Below are 25013 nucleotides of genomic sequence, written 5' to 3'. Positions count from 1 at the left end.
AGTAATCCAAATCACATAGGAGATGAGGAAGCAGCTTGATGAAAACTGGGAGCTGCAGTGGAAAAAATAATAATAGGCAATTTTATTTCCCAATTACCCATCTGACATGTAATTTATCCCTTGGAAATAAATTCCACGTGATTCTTGTTTTTAGATTTTTCTTAATATAAGCACTACCAATGCAACTTTTTAAAAAGGAAAATTCAGGGAGTAGAAAGTGTGAAATAAATATTCTAAAAACAAACAAAAAGTCAAGATGGCAGTTGCAATCACATGACTGAAGCCTGGCTCTTTTTTTTTTTTTTACAAGTGCAACATGTGTTAAAAAGGGTGGGGCTTCATAGGATCATAGGGCTGGAAGGGACCTTGGAAGTCTTCTAGTCCAACCTCTTGCCCAAAGCAGAAGTCCTTATTCCATCCCAGACAAATCATCCAAATCTTTTCTTGACAACCACCAGTGAGGAAGCACCCACAACTCCAGGAGGTGAGCTGTTCCATTGGCTAATTTCTCATTGTTTGTGCTTAGTCCCAGGTTGGATATCCCTCTGATGACCTTTCATCCATTGATTGCTTCTTGTCCTGCCCTCAGGTGCTATGTAAAATAAACCAAACCCCTCTTCCCTGGGACAGCCCTTCAAGTACTAGAAGATGTCTATCATTTCACACCTAAGCTTTCTCTTAGTTAGGCTAAACATACCTAGTTCCCTTAGATGTTCATTGTATGGTTTAGCCTCCAGACCCTTATCTTATTTGTTGCTCTTCTCTGCACTCCTTTCCTCAGCCTTTTTGTATCATGGTGATAGGGGGTTCACTATTCCAACTGTGGCCTCATTAGTGAAGGGTAGAGTGGTACCATCACTTCTGGTATTCTTGGTGTTATCCCTCTGTTGATGCAACCTAGGATTGCATTGGCTTTTTTGACAGCTGCAGCACACTGCTGGCTTATACTTAAGCAGAGGTCCAGTAGGATCACTAGATCCTTCTCACAGGTTCTACTATTAAGCCAGGTACTGCCTATGCTGTACCTTTGCATTTTGGTTTTTCTTGCTTAGGTTCAGGATCTTACGTTTCTCACCACTAAATTGCATCTTGTTCTGTTGTGGTTCCATCTTGTTTTTTTATCATCCCATACCTTCAAATATGCCTTTAAAAAAACCTATGAAATATAAGAAGAAACTGTAATACATGGAAAACACCAAGCTGAGGAAAGAAAAGTAAAAAAAGAGTAAAATCACAATGGATATTTGAATTATTTTCTGTTTCTTTGCATAATCCTCAAAGGGAGGCCTTTGACCTAATAAATATAGAATCTAGCTTCTAGCACACCTCACCACTAGTCAAGATGGCTGAGACTGCTAGGAGTAATATCTGGAGATCCACAGGCTAACTATCCCCTTTCCAATCTACAATATTTCCCCCCTGTCCTTATTTCCAGGATTCAAAAGCAACACCTTGCTGATCTTGACTCAGAATGTGAAGATAGCCTTGGTTAATGCTGGGATGGCAGACACATAGGAAATCCTAGGACTATAGATCAGACTTGAAGGGCAAAAGAATATCTGGAAGAAGGCAATGGTCTTCAGAGGCAGTGGGCCAGCTGCTGAGAACTGTTGCTAAAAAAACCCAATATGTAGTACCCATGAATTTGATCTCAATGGCCTAAATCATGTTTTTTTTAGGGTTTTTGGACTAGAAGACCTACCAGGTCCTTTTCCAATTCTGTTATTCTGTTATTCAATCTTGGCAACTTCAAGGATGATGGACTTCAACTCCTAGAATTCTGGAAGTCTTGCTGAAAACCTGGTCCTGGCTGGTGGAAAAAGAAGAGAGGCATTGTAAACATGGTGTTAATGTGAGTGTTCTTATTTTCCATTCATAAGATTTAACCAATAAACAAGGTTGAGGGTAGCATAATGACGAAAAACAAAAAGTTTTGATTGCATTGGGAATATATTAGTTGGACGGCTGTCTCAGCAGCTGGCCCATTGCTTCTGAAGACTGTGTTATTCCAGGAACTACATAAATAATCAGAGACCTTGGGAACTTTTATTTGTCCAGAATCCTCTATTTGCCAAGTCAACCATTCACCACGTTACAATGAATGTGCACCTCCTATATATGATACTTGATAAGCAAAGTTGCCAGATCTTTATACAAAGATCAACAGTCTCTTCCTAGGTGGGCTGATTTTTCAATCTCTAAATCATCATTATAATTGCCCAATTCTTTTATTACTTCTTCTCCCCATCAAGATTTTAAAGTTACTGGACCTCTGCTTTGAATCCAAGCCCAGGATCTTACACCATTGTGATTTGTTCAGAGAGATTTCCTTGCTCTTGAGTTGCCAGGCATATGAATTTAGCCATTTATCTGATGCTTTTTGAAACTTGCTGAATAATGAAAGGAGAAAACAAAATTCAGCAAGCCAGAAACAAGGCAGCAAAGATCAGAACTATAGGCTTTTTAAAAAATAAGCAGATGAATAAGTAATATTCCAGGGCTTGCCATTTTTCAGTTCTGGATATCTAACATGCACGCAAATGAAAATCGGATGCGTTGCTTAATACATTCCAATTCCACAAGAAAAAAGGAGCTGCTGCTAGGAGACATCACAAAGTTGAATGAGGAGCCTGAAATCTGAACTATTCTCCCCCCCACCCCCACTCCTTCTCCTCCTTCATCCTGTGGTGGATGGAAGCCCTGCCAAGATTTTAAGGCCCAGCTATGTTGTTGTTGGCTAGAACAGAGGGGGCTGGGAGAAAAGAGAACAAATCAGATTCAAAACACCTTTTGCCATCTGGCTTTAGACTGGGGACAGAAACAACTTTCGGCTGCTTTTTCTTTCTCTGCCTCAATGTTGTTTCAGTTAAAGTTGGGGCAGCACTTTAATAAGTTGGTAAGCCAAATTTTGCTTTCATTATAGGATGAGAAGATTCGGGCATTTCAGAAATTTTGGGGATGAACATAGATGTATGCACCCTTTAAAGTTTATGTAAGTCACATCTACATCCTACTAGTGGCTGCCTTTTCTTCAATGCTTCTCATTTCTAGGAAGAAACATTTTTAAAAAGTATAATTTATTTGTCTTGCCCTTCATCTTATAGTAAAGAAGTGTAAATATGACTTGGGATACTGGTTTTGTTTTCAGGGCCCCATATCTAGGCTGAGAACTTTTCTAATGTTGCCTAGATGAACCAAACAATAATCAACAATAATTACATGACTGGCAGACTGATTCCTATGTTTCTCCTGGCATGTTTCTAAAATCATACCTGAGGGACTTACCTTAACATTCATTCTACCTGTTCTATTCTTTCCCAAATTGGTACCCTATAGGTGTGTTTGATTTCAGCACTCATAATCCCATTGCCCATGGCCATATTTCAAACATGCTGCTTGGAAACGTTAGGATTTTGTATCCATCCATCTGTAGCTGGGGAAGATTCTAATGTTAATGAATACATAACATCCATTAGAGCACAGGGACCAACTGATTCTTTAAACTCTGCACTTTTCCAGACTGCAAAAACTGCATACAAAAAGACATGCATGGGATAGCTGCTGTAATACATTAGGGAAGTTGCTTATAAATGATACCTGTTGGGGACAGGAAAATATAGAATGGAATAACTTAGGAAAATTTAATATGCAAGTAAATGTAGCTTTTATGAGCACTTTTAAAAAATGATGAGAATATTCAAAAGAATAGGATAATGATTGAGTGTATGCAAATTGTAAGAGGCAAAAGTACATCTTATTTTTAGTGTGAAGCTGTAAGCAATAAAGTTGTGGGCAATATTTTCCTATCAACCCAATCATTATATTATCTCCTCTTTACTCAGATCTTCCTCCTCTGTTGATAGTGCTGTTGAATACTGCTTCTGAAAACAAAACAAAAAATGTTTTGTGACCTTTTTTGTGCATGTTTGTTTCCATTTTTGATATTATGTATGGATGAATATAGCCAAATAAGGGGTCCCCAAATATTTTAATGAATCTGGCCTCTCCCTCACCTTTATCTTTCCAACCTCTTCATTAAAGCTTAACATGGATGACATTTTGTGGACATTATTGTACATTTTTTTAATACACATCCAAGTTTACTCTTACCACAAAATAAAATATAGTGTTTCATTTTTGGGGGGCAGGGGGGTTGTCCAGATGCATTATGAGAGATCGAACTTCAAAAGAGCATGATTATATAAAGTAGCAGACACCCCCCAAATCCACAAATTTTAGTTATAGCAAATTAACTGCGTAACTTCTTTTAAACTGCCTGGGTTTTGGACTGAGGACAGTTAAAAACTATAGAGTTAAACATGATCTCCTGCCATGCCTTCCAGACAGAAAATAGATAGCTGGGATTGCTCATACAAAAGTTTCTGGCCAGGCTTCTTAAACAGTTAATCTCGGTCAGTTCTATCTGGTTTGCACATGTGTTTCCTGTTTTTCCTTCTAAACTCTATACTGTTCAGGGACCTGGGGAATGAGCATGCAGGATTTTCCTGTAAGGAAAGGCTGCTTTGTTCATTAGAGCCCTGGGAATGTGTTAAAAGTTTAGTGTGTCCACTGCAGACAACCAAATCATCTTTCCAATCCAAGAGCAGTAATCAGTTTTGGTTATTAGAGAGCTATAGCCAGGAGCAAGGCAATAATCAGAACGTTTCTCTAAGCTGTGTCAGCATTGTGGGTCAGGGCATTCAGTATCTGCTAAAGGTACTTTAGATGTATTACAATACAAAAAAAGAGAATGACTCATTATATGTAATGAAATAGATTGGGTTATAGGCTATAGATAATCCCCCAGACATCTTCTTCTGAATTTCTCTTTAGATTTTGCAGCTTCAAATTCTGTGGCTGTGTTATCGAAGGGAGACCAATGGATTGGAAATTGTTTATTGTACTGTTAAAAAAAAAGATAAAGTTTTTTCCCCAAAGTGTTGCACATGTGCAATTCATCTCAGCTCCCTTCATTTTTGCCTCTTCCCACATTATCAGAACAATAGAGTTAGAAGGGACTTGGAGGTCTTCTAGTCCAACCCCCTGCTCAAGCAGGAAACCCCCTACCAGGGGTGTCAAACCTATTTTCATTGAGGGCTACATCAGGGTTGTGTTTGACTTCAGAGGGAGCGTGGCCAGGGGGCATGGCCAGCTCAATGTCACTCATGTTGGGGGTACCTGGGTGGCCAAGTGTTAAGGCAGAACTTCCCTCAGACTCTCCCTCCCTCTCCTCATAATCTCCTTCCTTCCTTCCTTCCTTCCTTCCTTCCTTCCTTCCTTCCTTCCTTCCTTCCTTCCTTCCTTCTTCTTTTCCTTCCCTCTTCATTCTCCTTTCTCCTGCCTTCCCCTCCTTCATTTTCCTTCCTTGCTCTCTTCTCATCTTTCCTTCTTTTTCTTTGCCTTTCCTCCTTCCCTTTCTCCTTTCCAGTCCCTTCTTGCATGGTCAAATGCAAAAGGGGAAATATTTCTCCTTTTGTTTTATTTTTAGTTTGTTTTGCTAGCCCTCTGCCAGCAAAAATGGAGCAGAGGCACCGTGGGCCAGTCCTTTGCTGTTTCCAGGGCAGCCCCGCAGGCCAGATCTAAGCACCCCACAGGCTGAATCTGGCCCATATCCCTATACCATTCCAATTATCTATTCAATCTCTTCTTGAAAGCCTCCAGTGATGGAGCACCCACAATTTCTGAAGGAAAAACCATTCCATGGTTTATTGTTCTCACTGTCAGGAAATTTCTCCTTACTTCTAGAAATACTCAGCATGGGGTTCTGGATCCACTTGCCAATTGCAGGTCTTAATACAGATATATTTCATTGTCCTTTCACTGCGCTCTTTACAACATGGTGACATTTCCCTGTTTATTTCTATTTACTTTTTAAATTTATAACCAGTCTTTCATTCAGGAATTCAAAGCAGCATATAGAGCAGTCTCTACCTCCTTCTCTCCCCAAAACCCCGCAACTATATCAGATAGGTTGGGCTGATAGACAGGAACTAAAGTCACCAATGGCTGCGGATGGATTAGAACTTGGATTTCCCTGCTCCTAGTCTGACACCTTATCAATTACTCCCTATTGTGTATTTCATCTTACATGTGAGATCACTTTCCATCAAGCATTTGCGGAATCCAAAAAGCCCCTGAATTTAGACCCAAGGGCTGGATTGATTACTATGTTAGGGATCTTATGCTATGCATGTTCCAACATCCAAAGGGTACACTCTTCATTTATTATTTTTATTTATTTTATTTATTTATTTGTCAAACATGTATAAGATAACAGATATAAGTATAAACATGATTATGAATACAGGAAATGGATACGAATAAATGGGGACGGTAGGACAGGGACGGTAGGCACGTTGGTGCGCTTTGCACGCCCCTTATAGACCTCTTAGGAATGGGGTGAGGTCAACAGTAGACAGTCTAAGGTTAAAGTTATGGGGGGTTGGGGATGTAATCACAGAGTCAGATAGTGCATCCCAGGCATTGACCACTCTGTTACTGAAGTTGTATTTTCTGCAATCGAGTTTGGAGCGGTTTACCTTAAGTTTGTATCTATTGTGTGCTCATGTATTATTGCGGTTGAAGCTGAAGTAGTCATTGACTTTTTTTGCATATTATATCCTTGTTCTCTTACATGCTGGGCTTTGTTCTTCTGAATGAAGTGCTTAGGAGAAGAGCCTCCTTGTTTTTCTTTTCAACGATTTTGTCATAGAATGGATCTAGCTTTTGGTTGCTCATTCTCTTAGCAGAAGGACTTCCATTTGGATTGCTGTCCATTTGGTTCTCTGATATCCACTAGTTAGTGGGTTCAAAACAAACTTGTATGATTCTCCTGGGATATCTTCATGATATAAATACAGTTATGACAATGACTCCTCACAACCATTAGCAAGATGGAGATTTTGAAAGCATTGTTGTTTTTTTTCATCACGTCACATGCAGTCATGCTAACTTCAGGATGACTCCCAATAGCTGTTGGGATCAGGAAAGGATAAGCACATCTATTCTATGGTCCCATGATTTCAGCTGTGTTTGACAAATGAGTTAAATTATTTTTAGGTCATCTAGAATGCAGGAAGCCAAAATAATGCTAGGTGTTCTTTTCTTTCTTTCTTTTTTAGTTAAAAATAGTTGTAGCTATTTGGAGGTTGTGGGTGGCCTATTTTTCCACTTTCAGGAATTCCTATTTCACCCCACCTCCTGGGTTTTAGCTGTCCTATCAGGTCTTTCCAGGAGAAAGGCAGTGTCCAGTTCTTTCACCTCTATCCATAGGACATGCTGAGATTTTTTTCCATAAAACTACCAGGCAAAACACACTGTAGAGCAGTGGTTCCCAACCTTCCTAATGCCTTTAATACAGTTCCTCATGTTGTGGTGACCCCCAACCATAAAATTATTCCTAAAACCATCGAAAATATGTGTTTTCTGATGGTCTTAGGCCAGGGGTCCCCAACCTTTTTGACCTCAGGGACCACCAAGTTCATAATTTTAAATTTTGTGGACTACTAATATGAATCCAGCGCGCCACTTGCTGAAGCACCTGGACTCCCAGTGACGGGATGGGGTCCTTCAGGCACTCTCCCTCCTCTCTCTCTCTCTCTCTCTCCCTCCCTCCCTCCCTCCCTCTCTCTCTCTCTCTCTCTCTCTCTCTCCCCACACTCTTTCTCTCTCATTCTCTCTGCCTCATTCTCTCATTCTCTCTCTCTCCCTCTCTCTCTTTCTCTCTATCCCACTCTTTCTCTCCCCCTCTCTTTCTCTCTATCCCACTCTTTCTCTCTCATTCTCTCTTTCTCTCTCATTCCCCCTTTCTCTTTCTCTTTCTCTTTCTCTCTCTCCCACTCTTTCTCTCTTTCTCTCTTTCTCTGTCCCCCTCTCTCTCTCATTCTCTTTCTCTCTCTCCCCTCTCTCTCTTTCTCATTCTTTCTCTCTCCCCCTCTTTCTCTCTCTCCCCAACTCTCTCTCTCATCTCTTTCTCTCTCCCCCTCTTTCTCATTCTCTCTTTCCCTCTCTCTCCCACTCTTTCTCTCTCATTCTCTCTTTCACTCTTTGTCTCTTTCTCTCTCTGTCTCATTCTGATTCTCTCTCTTTCTCTCTCTCTCATTCTCTCTCTCTCTCATCTCATGGGCCAGCCAGTGTCTTGGGGCTGAGAGGAAGCCAAGCATCTCCCTGAGAGACCGAGGTGCGTGGAGCACCAACAAGGGCCAGAAGAAGTGTGGGAGCGAAGCACTACTTGAACTTGCACAGCATGAGCATTTGCCTTGGTATATTTGCACCAGCTGATGGCCAAGGCAGCCCTCATCTCCTGCCGCTTGGGACTTGGAGCGGTAAATGGTGACTCGTCCAGGGAGCAGCCGGATTTTGCTCTCCATTGCGGATGCCAGATCGGCCCCCTGCAAGCTCTCATCTCTCAAGGAGCGCTCCCTGAAGCGGCACTGGAAACTTTTGTCAGGCTCCTCGAGAGACGAGAGCTTGCAGTGGGCCGATCTGGCATCCGCAATGGAGAGCAAAATCCGGCTGCTCCCTGGACCAGACGCCGTTTACCGCTCTGAGTCCCAAGCGGCAGGAGATGAGGTCTGCCTTGCGCCACTGACTGGTGCAAATATACCGAGGCGGAATCTGTTGCTGTGCAAATGAAAGTAGTGCTTAGCTCCTGCAGCTTCCAGCCATCACAAACGCTGCTTCTTCCCGCTTGTGCCACCCCCTCCCCCACCACCACAACAGCACCATTCATTCCGGATGGCGAGGGCTGCGCTCCTTTTTCTGTATTGCACCACCTGCAAAAATGCAAAAATATGAAAATTTCTCTGCAGATCACCAGAGGTCCGCGGACCACCAGTTGGTGACCACTGTCTTAGGCGACCCCTGTGAAAGGGTCGTTTGACCCCCAAAGGGATCGCGACCCACAGGTTGAGAACCACTGCTGTAGAGGCTGTGGATTAGAATATGAATATGCAGAGGAAAGATGCAAGCAATTTATTTCATTTCTTTTTGCATGGAGTGGAAGTAAGGACAGGTTGTGACCACAGGATGTGTGACAGCGCAGAACAATTCAGGAGTTGCAACATTAACTCACATGGCCTGCACTCCTATTGTTGCTAAAGTTGGGGTTGAAAGTCCTGGGATGGTTAACACTATAATGCTTTACATCTGTCTGTGCATTCCAAGTAAAAATGTTTCCTTGACGTCAGCAAAGCTACAATTTCACTCAAAGTCTCATCATGTCCTAGTTTAATATTAAAAAATTATGCTTTTTTGGCATGGAAATCGGCAGTTGCCCACATTCACAGGAGCGATGCACGCCAGGATTGTGGGAAGACAGCATAGTTCCTGCTTTATATGTTTTCTTTTATTTGATTGCAGAACAAGTCATAGGACCGCAAATTCATAAAATTGCCCTGGCAATGCATTTTAATGAAGGAAGAGGGGAGTGAGGGAGAGAAATGAGATTTGGAAAGAAAAAAAGAAACAATGATCTGATTGTTTGTGAAGTCTTATGACAGTTGGAGAACATGGAGAATGAGAACTTGCAGGGTCCCTACATATGGCAATAATAACAGCATATCACACAAACCTAACCCCAAATATCTCTAATTCCACTGTAGTGTAATACATCACAGAGCAGGCTGACTTAAATGTCAATGACAATTTAATTATGATTGAGTCAAGTTTAAGTTAACCAATGTCTCTAAAAAGGATTTTTATTTTGTTCTTATCTGTTACATACATACATCACATTAACCTGGAGAAAGGTTTGGTTGCGCTTGTCAATTACTTATTTCACCTATTTCCCTTCCTTTGGGTGGGGGCTGATTTCAGTTGGTGTTGGTTGGGGAGAGAGATTGTTCTTTAGGCATGCTAAGTATAGGAGACCACACATCTTAAAGTTACTAAGATTGAGAAACACTGCTATAGATGATCCCTTTCACAAAGTGTTTGCTGGAGACTTTCCTTGAAGATGTTTTCAATAGAAAACAGTTCCAGTTTAGATGAATGAAAAGAAGAACGTCTGTGTCTGTCTGCTAAGGTATTCTTCAGAAGTCTATTTGCATTAGTCTGAAGCATCAAAAGAAAAACCTATATGTCTCACAATACCTTACATGCGTGTACCTAAGATGTATGCACTGCAGTATCGAAAGGGTCCATAATGTGGACTAAAGGATCCACAATGTGATACAATGATATTGACTACAGCCCAGAGCTCAATATAAGATGGGTGGCTGTATATATGTTTTAAATAAAATAAATAAATACTAATACAATTTATCAAGTAGTTTGTTGATTGTGTCCTGAATAATACCCTCACCATGAATTGGTCTAGGTATGGATCAGGTCAGTTCAATTCATTCAAAGATGTAGCCAAATTACCTATTATATGAATGAATGAATGAATGTTTATTGTAGTCAAAGGCCAGAAAGAAAAGGTACAACTAAAAGCACCCAAAGACAAGGAAAAGTGGAATAATACAGGTAATGGAATTAATTAATATTTAAAAATATGTTACAACAGTGTGAGAGCTATTAGACTTGATACTTGATTTCCAAGACTGCTGTATTTTGTTACTGTGTGAGTTATAAGTGATTTGCAAGTTGAACAAAGAATGAACATATAAGCATTTTTTTAAAAAAAAAATGATAAACAAAGAAACAAATATATTGTCATATCACCCAGAGTACTGATATAAAAGAGACAGAATATAAGCATTAGGTATACCTTTGTCAATAGTACAGTAAAATAATACCTATTGGGCTGCTTCCAATTCTATGGAACATGCTTTTTTTTTTTTAAAGGGAGATATCATGGTGAAAAGCATCCATAACTCTCAAGGACTGAGAAATCAATGGTAAAGTCAGTAATTAGGGAGAGAACATTGCTTAGTTCTATTTCTTTTATTGCTGTTTTGTTTCAATCCACCCTCTCTTCCATTTTGGCTAGGAGAATTTCTAACTGATATTATGGAATATAACATACCCACATAATATATTGTGGGTAGGAAGAACTTTTTTTTTCCATTTAGCATAAAGGTAGTGCAGTGGTGAAAATTAATTTTTTTTACTACCGGTTCTGTGGACGTGGCTTGGTGGGTGTGATGTGGCTTGGTGGGCATGGCAGGGGAAGGATACTGCAAAATCTCCATTTCCACCCCACTCCAGGGGAAGGATACTGCAAAATCCTTTCCATCCTCTGGGACCAGCCAGAGGTGGTATTTGCCTGTTTTCTGAACTACTCAAAATTTCCACTAGCGGTTCTCCGAACTACTCAAAATTTCTGCTATTGGTTCTCCAGAACCTGTCAGAACCTGCTGGATTTCACCCCTGAGGTAGTGCTATCTAGTTGTAGAAGCAATCTTTTCTTCTCTCTTGCTGGATTGTCTCCATAGCTCATACTTCTCAGATTCTGGCTAGAAATTGGGTGCAAGACTAGATAAGTCTATCCTATATCTGAAGGCAAAGGAAGAAGTAAACATGCTTTTTTCATAATTAGGTTGAAACTGTATTAACATTCTGAAGCTGATCATTACAAGTATTTTGCGACTTCAGTCATTTTAAAAACTTTAAGAAATTTCAAAGGTGGTGTTTAGGTATTAGAACTATTTCCTGAAAAGTGTACTCTCCCTCTGTCTGCTTTCATTTATTAGGGGGAGGATTCACCAAAATTTGCTTTTACCACAATGCTGTTTCTATTTACAATGGATATTTCTTTCATTTATTATTTTATTTCATTTCCATTGGAGGATGAACAGATTCGCCTGTATTCTGTCTTTAAAAACAGCTTATATTGAAATGCACCTGAAGATGACTCAGGAATTAATTAAATCAGCATCCTAATTACCATTATCATTCTGGGAGAGGGGAAAAATGTAGCCAGGTTGCACCAGAAGACCCAGAAACACTTGTACAAACTGAGAGAGTTTCAAGGTCTTTCTTGTTTCTTTGCTCGCCTGCCAAAATTTTAGCTAAGCTTTTTTTTTTTTTTTTTTTTTTGTAGCAATAACAATGGGGTCTTTCTGGCCTGATTATTCTTTTTTTTTCCTTAGTAAGCACAGTTTAGCCCCCAAACAACTCAGGACTAAGCTTAGGAATAAGCCTTTAAATTAAAAACAAAAAACTTGGCATGAATATGTTTGTGTGTGTGTGTGTGTGTGTGTGTGTGTGTGTGTGTGTATAATTCTCTTTTCGTAGGTCTTTATGCGTATTTTTCTCTCAGCCAGGTTTTTGCTACGTAAATCAAGATCTTTATATAGCCATAGTTCAGTGAAATCTCCTTCACTAGTTTCTAGGCTTTATCAGACATCTCAAAACAGACAATGCTGGTTTGATGTCTGATAAAGCCTAGAAACTAGTGAATGAGATTTCACTGAACTATGGCTGTATAAAGATCTTGATTTACATAGCAAAAACCTGGCTGAGAGAAAAATAACATACATACATACATACATACATACATACATACATACATACACACACACACACACACACACACAGAGAGAGAGAGAGAGAAAGAGAGAGAGAGAGAGAGAGAGAGAGAGAGAGAGAGAGAGAGAGAGAGAGAGAGAGAGAGAGAGATTTAGTTCCAAGTAGATTCATAGATTCATATTTAATATGCCTTCAGAGCTATAAAGTTTCCCAGGACACAGCCAAGGCCTCCAAGCATAAAGCAACTCATCACGTCACCCTCTATGATTATAAGTCCTCCTGGCCAAGGAAAGCTTTTCCAGATTGGGTGCGGTCATCAAATGATATTCCACAGGAAGAAGTGGTTGCAACATTCTTATAATCACAGGGTGCAAATGTTTGGCTTACTCAACAGAACCCAAATCTGTATGGATGCTGAGAACAAACTGGAAGCCATGAACTTTCTGATTTTAAGCTACAAAACAAAACATGCTGCCTTATGTAATCAGACTCCCTATCATCACGCTACAGTGAGCAGTCCTGGCTGTTAAAAACAAGCCCCCACTGACTTCCTACATAATATCTCCGAAAGTTCACTTTCTGGGCTTGTTTGAATTGAGTACTGAATACTAAAAATACAGATATTCTCCATCCTGCACTACTTGTGGGCAGAAACATTAAGGGCAGAAACATCAATTCACCACAGCTCTCCAAGAGAAAATTTCATGGCTCACCATTAGCTATGGCAGAAATACAATTTATTACTGTGCATCAGAAATTTTTCCTTCACAGCTGCTACAAGTAAAACAGTATCGACTGTATAGGCAGCTCGGCTAATATAAATGGCACCATTATGGCTTGGATGGATGGAGTCATTTGGGGGCATAACAGCAATGACCAACATCAAAAAGAAAGAGAAATTTCCAGAGAAATGTTATGAAGTGGTGCTATTCCTGGGAAATAAGGTAGAATAGTATCTCAGTTGTTGTTTTTTTCCGTCAGGGGAAAAAAGTATTCTGGGAAAATGTTGCCTGAATTTATAATCTGTACAATCCCAAACTGAAAATGAATAGGAAAAGATGAGTATTGTTTGGATCCTGGTCAGCGTTCATATGATCAGATCTAGGGCAAGCCAGAATTATTCTCTACCCATTTTGCTGGCAAAGTTGCTGCAGCTTTGTAACTTTTAACATGATAGAAGAAAGGATTAAGTGTACTCTGTGTAACAATTGTGTTAATGGTACTTAATTATTTTCATTTTGATTAATGTTTAAATTAAATCAAGCATAAATTTCATTGTGGCACTGCTCACTTTAGGGATTTGAGTCTTGGCAATTATTAAAAAGCCCGGGTGGTCCTTTGGCCCAAATGTTGTGCATGCTACTCAATAAACAGACAAACATTAGCACTGACCCTGTTTTCCATTTATTTTAGTGTGCTATGATAAAGGATCCAGAACATTCTGGGGGGTAAAATCTATCTTTTGGCAATATTCAAGGTTTTCTTTTCCTGCAATGGATCTCATAATTCCTCTCCCTATTACCCTCCCCCCTCTCTCTTTTCTGCACATGCCTTTAAAAATTCTAGGGATGGAACCAGAATTTCTTCACACAAAGTGTGTTCTCTTCCACTGAATCACAAACCCTCCCTTTTATGCAAGTAAATATTCTAGACCAGGATCAGAATGAGTCTGGTAGCACTAATAAGACACTAACATGTCTTATTAAAAAGCGCAAGTGTTTAATTATTCCTTCTTATATTTTGTCATCATAGACCAACATGGTTCTCTTCTTACAATGTCTAGTTCAGATGTCTCTCCTATATCTGGATCCGCTTCTCATAATCTTGGTTTCTATTGCTTCAGGAGCCATTCCTTGTGCTGGCAGGATACCACTTCTGTGGGAATCAGAGTCCAGCAGCTGTAAAGGGCAATGAAATAAGGATCCAATCTTTCCAAACATCTCAAAGTATCTCTATGCATGGAAAATGTAGGCCAATGTATCAACCCTATTAAGCAAAAGCAAAACAAAAGAGAACCCTATTTTGGAAAGACTCCATCTGTTGGCCACTGAGTTTTGCAAACATTAATGGCAATAAATGACATGTAATTTAGGGGCTGAATTATCTTCATGTGGCTGCTGAAATCATGCACCAGTGAGAAATGAATCTCCAAGTACTCAGTGTATTTGGCATGAAGGTAACGTCTGGATTGTGGCAAACAGAACTATCCATACACTCAGCATGACCAGATGGCTTATGTCAAAATAAATGTCAAAACTCCATCTGAGGTTGGTTTGCTCCTTCCCTCCCCCTTTTCTCTTAAATGAAATATTTCATTATTTGAGCCCATTCCCACAGTTCTTGAAGATAAACAGCTCCTGATGTCATTGCGGAGGCTTCTATTTTCAGAAACTTGTATTTATTTCTAAGTGGTTTTAATGTGCATCTCTTGGTCTAAATATTTAGATATTTGAATGCTCATCTTGGCCCTGCTGCTCCAATGAACAGAGCTCAACTGCAGCCTCGACCCTCCAACCTGATTCTCTTTGGGGGAAGGTCCCTGAACTCCAGTGCATAATGCACTCATTGTACTTACACCCAGGAGGTGTTTATGAAATGAGACCTAAGGGGGAAAGTGCACTCTGGCTTGCCAGCAACAGAGCCAAACAGACTTTTTCACCATCAAAAATATACTGACTTTGACAGGGTGCAGCTATTCAAAGTCCACTTTTCTTAATAGAATCATAGGTTTGTTTAGCTGTTAAAGGGGTTGGTATGAGCATCTTGTCTAATTAGCTGCATTAGGCAAACCCACGTTTCGATCTGGAGGCTCTTGATAACCTTCTGCTGCTGCTGAAGCTTAAGGAGATTCGAGTTGATAAACTACATGAATGCAGAACCTCCTGAAAGTTATTTGAGTATGAAATACAAATAGTCAATAAATATTAGATTCCCTCACTGATACATGACCACCTATTTCTCTAAGTAACATTGTGATATGGGTATTGCCATCTTTCCATGGAAAATGTCAATCAGTTCCCCATCAGCCTCTATAATTTATTCTGAAAGCAGTCACTGTGAAAGGCTATTTCAAGCAAATTTCATGTGGTGACTAGCAAACAGACTGATCCTGAAAGATAGATGTTACTGTTGGGATGAGTGTTCACTTAAGGCCAGTGGTGGGATTCAACCAGTTCAGGCAGTTCGCATGAACCAGTTGTTAAATTGGTGGGTGGCCCTATCCCTCCCCTTCCAGGAGTCCCCATGTGCCCCATTTTGGCTCCAGGTAAATGCAAGGAGGCATACTAGGCCAAAAATGGGGTTCAGGGGGTGCACTGCAGCTCCCCTGTGTCCCATTTTTGCTCCCAGGCAGCTGCAGGGAGGCCTACTAGGCCCAAAACAGGGCACGGGGGTGTGTGTGTCCCCCCGTGGGCTGTTTTTGCTCCCAGAGGGATGCAGGAGGCGGTCCTGCCTGTCACACCCAGTGGCCACGCCCACCATGGCCACACCCACCCAGCCTGTCATTAGGGCAGTGAACCAGTTGTTAAATTATTTGAATTGCACCACTGTTTAAGACGGACACCTTCAGGGCTAATCTGCCCTGGATGGTTGCCCCATTACCAGACTAGAAAAACAAACTGCACAATAGAACAGCAATCAGGCAGAAATGGGCAAGGTCAGTCTTTACTCACTCATTTCCCATCACAAATGCTGCATCTTTTCATTTTGCAGTTTTAAAGCAGGCTTCCCCTTTCGTGTCACTTCTGGTACACCTGTCCATTTCAGCTGGAGCACTTTGTTTCTTTGCAAAACCATTGGCAACTTTGCAGAGAAAGAAATAGCCCTTCAACCAAGCCACGTCTTACCTTTTAGAACTCGTCTTACCCTGAGTGCTAGTATAATATCTGTCTTACAAATCAAATGTAGTTGCTTCAAATTCCAGGGGGGGGGAAACTTTATTATTATGGTTGGCTGCCCAGTCAGACAGATGTTTAGACTGGCTTTGGCATTTTTATCACTCTATTGAATCCTTCCCAAGGACCTGGATATAGGCTATTACAACCTATGAATATGAAATCACAGCTGCCAGTTCTTTAACTGGTATTGACTTTCATACCCATCAAGTTCTTCCCAGGGACTTGGACAGAGGTGGGAAACTATGGCCTCTTTATAACTCATGGACTTCAACTCCCAGAATTCCTGAACCAGCATGGATAGATTTTGCCAATGCACAGATTTTCTAAGTAGTATCCAAGAGTTTTTTTGCTATAGTACATTATCATCATCATCATCATCATCATCATCATCATCATCATCATCACCATCATCATCATCATCATCATCAGTTCACAACTTTGTGAAGCCACAGCTAGTAGTTCCTTAGCTGGTGTTGACCTTCATACATATTGAGTTCTTCCCAGAGATGAAATTCAGCAGGTTCTGACAGGTTCTGGAGAACCGGTAGCGGAAATTTTGAGTAGTTCAGAGAACCGGCAAATACCACCTCTGGCTGGCCCCAGAATGGGATGGGAATGGGGATTTTGCAGTATCCTTCCCCTGAAGTGGGGAGGGAATGGAGATTTTGCAATATCCTTCCCCTGCAGTGGGTGGGAATGGAGATTTTGAGTATCCTTCCCCTGCCATGCCCACCAAGCCATGCCACGCCCACCAAGCCACGCCCACAGAACCGGTAGTAAAAAAAATTGAATTCCACCACTGGTTCTTCCCAAGAAGTATTATTTCAACCTTCCTTCTTCTCCTTGCATTTTATTTTTAAAATTACTGCTATTCCATTTTTTCATCATTTTTCCAGCTACCTGAGACAGTCACAACCAATTCCCAAATCACAATAACTCTCTTCCATTTCTTTCTTTTCCCAGTCCCTGCAATAAGGACAGGACTGAACCGGGTTGGACTGGACTGAACTGGATTGAAATGGAATGGAATGGAATAGATTCAGGAATGGAAAACAGAAAGAGCCAGCAGTTGGCTAACATATTCCTGAGCATGATTCAATAAGCTATTTTCAGCTGAAATGGATTCTGCTCTGCTACAAGGTAGAAATTTTTTCACCAAATCCGTGGACAAATTAGATAAACAATTTCTCCAAAGTTCTACAGGGAAAGGAGAAATTCTCAAAATATTTCTTAAGGACAGAATTCCCATGGTAGTGTAGGAAGTTAGCACCCACCCCTCTCCTGGAAGAGTGAAATATTTTAGGAAATATGAAAAAGGCAGAATATTATATTTCCCTGGATGAGAAATATGAGAAGCATATTTTACAGACAAAGCAGCTCCCACCTTCCTGCCCCCCACCCTTTGTCAATGGGCCATTAAGGCCTGGGCCAGTCTATTCTACATAACAAAGATCTGCCTCCTTCAGGCAGAGCCATAGTAGGAATTGCCAAAGATAGGATTAGCCCTCTACACAATAGCAGCAGAGACTCACCACATGTGACCTGGGAAGCACATGTGACCATCAGCCAGCAAGACCCCCACCCCCTGGGAGTCTGACAACCAATCAGGATACTCTTTTGGGGCCCCAAGAAATGCAGAGCCAGAGAGAGCATAAAAACCCGAGGATTTACTGTATCTGCCCTTTTTTTCTGTTCAGGAACTCAAGCCATGTGATCCTGTCCACCATTAAACCATCTTTCCAAGCAGTCTCCATGTTTCCAGTGTCTGTTTCCCCACTTGGAGCAGAACCCAGAAGGATGTTTCTTCCAACAGTAGCACGACAACTGAAAGTGCCCAATGACAGGAATTCCTTCATGGTATCTTCTGTTGGATTTAATGGAGGATCAGAATCAGAGATCCTGACAAATGACTGCCAATGAAAAATAAAATATCCAACCACCCTCTTTGCCACTTAATAAATAAATACAAGAATACCACTTTCTGTTCATGAGGATTTCACTGTAAACTTTGTTTCCTCAAATTTAATGAGAATTGATGCAGAAAACAGTGCAAAAAGATTATCTCTGACCAGTATAAATTAAGCCATGTGTTTATTCATGCTGCTATATTTCATTCCTTAGTTTTTTAAATCAGTTTTTAGATTTATTGATACCAGAATGTGAACCTCAAACTAATAAATGGAATAGATCCAATTATGAGAGGACGCACACATGAAAGGTTGAAGATTTAAATTAAAAAAAAAATGAAATGTATGATTCATTAATCTAAGTCTGGGTTTCTAAACTGTAACTCAAGATGAGACTCCTAGACCAACAACAGTATTCTCTGTTAATAAGGAAAAGCTGGTCTACATCAGATTAGACAGACTACTTTGGAACATTTTAATGCCTACTAGCACACAATAGTCTAAAGATCCATAGAGGACACACCAGAATGATCTTATATTAGCTATACACAAGTAACGCAAATGCAGAGTTGAAGCAGTTTTCAGTGAGTGCTTGTTAATGAATTCATTGAGTTTGGAAGAAACAACAACAAGCCACAAAGTGGATACCCTGATTCAGCAACAACCTATCCTAATTTGGACCATCTCTCCATTGTCATTTCTCCATCTTAAAAGTAATTTGCTTGATCAAAGAGGGCTCAGGGTGATTTCCCTTAAGTTTAATTTTTCTGAGGCCATAAAAACCGATGTAAACTTAGTTTTACTCCTGAGAATTTACTGAAAAAGCTCAACAAAATGGAAGCTATTCCCAGGATATATTTTATAAAAATTTGCCTGCCCATAACTAAAATCATGTTATGAATCGATACTGTATAGAACTAAAGATCAGCTTTTTCCACAGGAACAACCATTGTTCTTACAGCAAAATGCAATACTGCATGCACATCTACCAGTAAGTACCATGTTAGATCCTTCGCTTAGTAAAGGCAAATTAAAGCAACAGAATTTAACTTTTCTAAAATAATTTGACAATCACAGACTGTCATTGGTACTAAGAATTAGATTGCTAAATATACAGATTCCATTTGACTTCATTTGAATATGAATATGTCCTACTAACAAAAAATGGCCCAGCATTTCTTAAAATTCTCAGTCAAATCAATAATTTTGTAGCAATTATGATTTTGTCTTTTGTCTTATCCCTGGATGGAGCGGTTTTTTGGGGGGGAGGGTAAGTATATGTATGGGTATTCCACATAGGATGAAAATTTTTAATGGAATTTTAGGCAAATTATACTAATAAACTTGGAGGGGGTATTGATGGAAGGAATTATGTAGCAAATGATTCTATAAGGAAGTAAACAAATGTTGAAAACCTGTTTTCGTTTTCCAATCAGAACCCATTACTTCCTTCTTTGAAGCTCTTTTTGGAGTTGCATAAGAAAAGACTATTCAGTCACTGCTAATAAGTACCTAAAACAGTTGGGTTTCAGAAGATAATCCCAACTTAACCTAGGGTTAAATGTTGGCTGTTAAGAAAATCAATTGAAAGGCAATTCTCAGGAAATGCTTACAGATGGCTGCAGCCTCTAATATGCATATTTTAAAAAGAAAAGGTACTCCTTGTTCCTTTAATCAGCTTTGTGCAATTTGGTACTTATCCATTCAAAAAGATCATAATATGATGTCTGTGTCTAAATCCTTTATTTATACTTTGAAGGCTGTTGAAATAAGTTAAATGTTCTGCAAAATTCCACTCAGTTTTCTTGGTCAAGCAATGCTTCTTTGTATATAATTTTAATCTAACTTGTATGTTCATGTGCCCTGCATAGTAACCTCAAGAGAAGTGGATAAAGATGAAGAGAATTGTCTTCTTTTGGAAATATGCTTATTTTTCATTTTCATGCAGTCAAGGTAGGAGAGGAAACAATTAGAATTAGAATTAGATTTTTTTTATTGGCCAAGTGTGATTGGACACACAAGAAATTTGTCTTGGTGCATATGCTCTCAGTGTACATAAAAGAAAAGATACGTTCATCAAGAATCATACGGTACAACACTTAATGATAGTCATAGGGTACAAATAAGCAATCCAGAAACAGTATCAATATAAATCATAAGGATACAAGCAACAAAATTACAGTCATACAGTCATAAATGGAAGGAGATGGGTGGTGGGAACGATGAGAAAATTAATAGTAGTGCAGACTTAGTAAATAGTTTGACAGTGTTGAGGGAATTATTTGTTTAGCAGAGTAATGACATTCGGGAAAAAATTGTTCTTGTGTCTAGTTGTTCTGGTGTGCAGTGCTCTATAGCATCGTTTTGAGAATAGGAAACAGTTGAAACAGTTGAAACAGTTTATGTCCAGGATATATAGAAACTTGTGTAAGAAATGTTGAAATGAGAGCAGACAACAACACTGTACACCTGTTTACATTATTTGAACTGGTTAGTAAGAGGTACGTTCTATCTCTCTCATTTTGTACAGATGACAATTTTGGTAAGCCGTATCATTAACCAAAATATAGCTAGAATTTTTCATAATTTTGAGCTTCCATTCATTAGTGGTCAGAATATTTAATAGTAGTAGTGAATTCTTTGTCTCTGCATTTTCTGAGATGAGGAGAAACATAAAGAGGGAAAGCATATTAGTAATGTATTTTTGATCATGACACGTTGATTTGTTCCAATAGTAGCTGATTTCATTTTATTGGAATAAAGTGGTGTCTGCTAGGACAAAAGTTTACCTATTGAGCAGAAGAATTTATTTTCGTGCAAATAGCATTTCAACCATTTTTGCTTCTCCTAACCCAACCCATAAGGAGCTAAGGAATAGAGGCACGGTATGTAAATAGCATGTCAATAGAACCTTTTTGGAATTCTAACAAATATCAACTATTAAAGAGGTTATAGCAATATAACAATATATATTAATCAAGCAAGCCCCAATACCAGGTAGCACAGTTGGAAGGGAACAAGATGGGACAATACATTAGAGCACAGTTGCTGTCTTAGTCCAATTTCAAAACCATATAGGTACTTTTATAAATAGTTCATGAAGCAGCATTTTCTGTTGTCCTTTGTAAATGCATCAATGAAAAGAACAGAAAATTCAATCACAAAGTACTTGATTTGACAAGCTCATTAGGCTGAGGCAATGCTTTGGAAAACCTATGTAAATATATGATTTATTGTATTGTCCTTCAATATCAAGGTCCAAGTGTAGTTCAGACATAAAGCTGACTCATATGCACTGTACATACAAACTTTGTAATTAACCCATCATAAATGGCTCTCCTTATGAGCTGATAACATTCTCCACATTTAACTCAATGCACACAAGAAGTTAATAGGTAATCAAAATGTCAGTATCTGATCCATTATCAACAACACATACATACAAAGGCAGTCATCAGAGGAATATTTGCCAAGAATTATGCCCTGCAATAGGATCAGCCAAAGTTCACAAATGTATCACAGATATTTAACTAGAGATTTAAGAAAACACAATACATGCCAAAGTATCTTGGCTGATCTTACTTGTGTCTTGGGTTTAATTTTGCCACATTTTCTTAGTACCATCATGTTACATCATCATTAGAATTGGTCTTCTGCAGTTTAGCTGGCTGATGGCTCAAGACTTATTTTATTTGTTCTATCCAGCCAGCCAGAGGATGATGAGGATGATGTTAATGTTGTTGTTGATGATGATGATGATGATGATGATGATGATGATGATGATATCCATTCAGTGATGTCCAACTCTTGATGATTCCATGGGCCAGGTCTTTCCACATCTTCCAATCTTGTGCTATTTCTTTAAGTTGCTCTATGGTCTGGCTGATATCAGTTTTGATGGTGTCCAGCCACCATGTTCTTTGACAGCCTGGCTTCCTTTTACCACTAATTCTTCCAAGCATAATTACTTTGTCCAGTGAATTTTCCTGCATGACATAAAATAAATGAGACACAGTTTGTGATTTTAGCCAGACGATAAAGGAAGCTAAATAAACTGATAATATTGGCAATTCTTCCCCGATAATATCAAAAACAATGAAAAGATTAAATGGCACCAACAAACAAGAGCTTTCTGTCAATCTGTATCACACATAAACAAAGTGCACACAAGTATGCTTATGCCAAAACTGAGCAACTGATCAACTTCTGGAATGTACTATGGACAGGATTATTGAACAAGCTATTTTATATGAAAGCCTCCTTACCATTGCTGATTTTATCAACTTCTGCTGAATCTTATACTGTTCAGTCACTATTCTTAAAGAACTTGTTATTTTTAAGTTCACAACTTGAAAAATGTTGGGCTAGGCCAATGACTTCATAACATATTAAAAATTGTTCAATTGAAGTGTGAGCTCATGATCTTTATTATTATTTCTCTGTGTATATTATAGTATTTCATAAACGATCCCCAATCACCCAAGACTAGTTTTAACATTTGCTAAATATCAGAGAAATGAAACCTTTTCCTATTGATATATTTAACAAGAGACAGAAAACTGTGCAGGCATATGTTTCAAATCAAGTTCATTTTGAATTTGAACAGCTAAATGGACACACAGAGAGGGAGGAAGGCAGGCATGTGTGCACGTGCACATAGGCACACACAAACACACCTTTTATCTCTTTAGGATCCATCCCCGTAGAGCACTGTGACTTATAAAAGGGAGGGGAAAGTCATTTTGCTCAGTGATTGAAGAGGCCTTTGGGGAGCAGCAAATGAGTTTCAGATGTCAGACCAGGGGTGTATTAAGTGCTTGCACCATGGAAAATCTTCCCAGGTGTTTGCAGTTTCATGCACTGATGCAAAATAAAGACCACAAACTATTTTCCTAATGAAGGAGCAGCCTGAACAAAAGGAATGTGAACAACAACAAGATGTAGTCCCAGAAAAGGCAACCACAAAGAATGAAAGGCACAACGATGTAAAAATGATATCATTTCTTTGCAGCCATGGAGGACTTTGTAAGTGACTACTTCAAAGCATAGTTTCAAAATGAAGATAGCCTGGTAACTATTTTTGTATATAAATCCCTGAGCAGCTTGGGCCTATACATTATCTCCTTTCTTCCATCCACACTGAATTCTGCAGTTGGCTGACAGTGCCCTCTAAAGACAGAACTACTATTATTATATTCATTGTTTTGAAATGTTTCTGAACGGCTTCTTCTTAATACAACCCCTAAACTATGATCACAATAACACAATATCAAACTCATGAAAGTGTTGCCTTAAAAGTAATATCTTAAAAGGTCTGCACAATGAATATTGATTAAAATAATGCAATATTCAATATCGGCAGGAGTGGACAAAATATGCATCTGCAACAAAGGTTGAAAGCAGCACAGAAGAACTTTAAACATGTGTTAGAGGGAAGGTCACACCAATTAACAGCTGAAAAATTGAGGGTTAGAAGTCCCTATTCTCCTCTTCTCAGTTTGTGATGAAAATATTTCGCACATGTCTAGATGTTTGTCATCATAATGATGAGCTTCCCAGCATCCATTATGTTGTGGATGTTAATAAAATCAATGAACCGTGAACCTTTGTCTCTATGAATTTCTACTTTAACAAATGAGCCTTTAACTCATTTAACAGTAAATGTTTTTATTTACATAATAAAAACATAACAATATACAATTAATAAACAGCACTTAGTTACTATGATTAATTATCCTGTCAGCTATATATCTATATATATATCTATTCTCTCTAAGCTATGTTATCTATGACTATTCTTCCTCAGAAGAAATATTATAAACACCAGAACTGCTCTTCTAACAGACTTCCAAACTGCTCACAATTGTTTAACGGAAGATCCTAGAAGAGTTAAGAACTAAGACCTAAGACCTAAGTCCAAATAGCTAAGACGAGTGAAGATCAAAGAGCAAAGAGTTTCTATACTGCTAACTATGACAGTTAGGGTAGGACCCTTGAGATTCAAACATATTAGCTGTCCTCTGATTGGCTTATGTATCTGTCCATTCCAAAATCCATTAATAGGCACAGCTATAGAGAAATAAATTTTCTCTAACACATTAGCTGGATTAAAAGCAAACGCTCTCATGATCAGGACCCAATAAAATTATGGAAGACACAAATAGTATAGCTACAGAGATCCGGATGTCATACTCTCAGTACTTTCTTGCTCCTTTATTGAACCTTGTCCTTGAACCTTGAAGAGCCTGGTAGCTCAGCAGACTAAAAGCATTGTGATTAACACCAGCTGTCTGCAATTACTGTAAATTCGAATCTCATCAGGCTCAAGGTTGACTCAGCCTTCCATCCTTTCTAAGGTAGGTTAAATGAGGACCCAGTTTGTGGGGGCAATAAGCTGACTTTGTATAAATATACAAAAGTATGAAGGCTATTGCTTAACGCATTGTAAGCCGCCCTGAATCTCCGGAGAAGGGTGGCATATAAATCAATTTTTTTTAAAAAAAAACACTCTTTCAGAGATGTGTTTGTTTGTTTGTGCGTGCACATGTGGATATCAGATCATTTCCCCCCCAACCCAAGTCCTTACAAAATACAATAAAAACACACTCTCAGTATAATAAAATCCCTCAGCACAAAGTAGATGACTACTTGATAGCATAAAGCAGATGGAAAGTGTATTGTATATCAACAGCAATCAACTGATTCCCCCAAAAGTTCCTGGAAAAAAATTATTTGATCTACAAAATTGACAATAAATATATCTTAAAGCAGGAACAGGAGATTTATCTAGCAGTAA

General features: G+C 39.2%; 1 long non-coding RNA gene across 1 annotated transcript; it reads left to right on the top strand.

The window, feature by feature from the left end:
- Window positions 1-460: 460 nt before the first annotated feature.
- Window positions 461-23817, top strand: LOC117671643 (uncharacterized). The gene is made up of 5 exons (XR_015731545.1): window positions 461-484; window positions 1680-1852; window positions 2924-2992; window positions 17274-17450; window positions 18008-23817. It is a non-coding gene; the product is annotated as an uncharacterized LOC117671643 (long non-coding RNA).
- The last annotated feature ends 1196 nt before the right edge of the window (window positions 23818-25013 follow it).

Source organism: Pantherophis guttatus, chromosome 1, assembly GCF_059756535.1.
Source record: "Pantherophis guttatus breed Tessera chromosome 1, ASM5975653v1, whole genome shotgun sequence".
NCBI classification, from domain to species: Eukaryota; Metazoa; Chordata; class Lepidosauria; order Squamata; family Colubridae; genus Pantherophis; species Pantherophis guttatus.
This window is presented reverse-complemented; position numbering and strand designations above follow the sequence as displayed.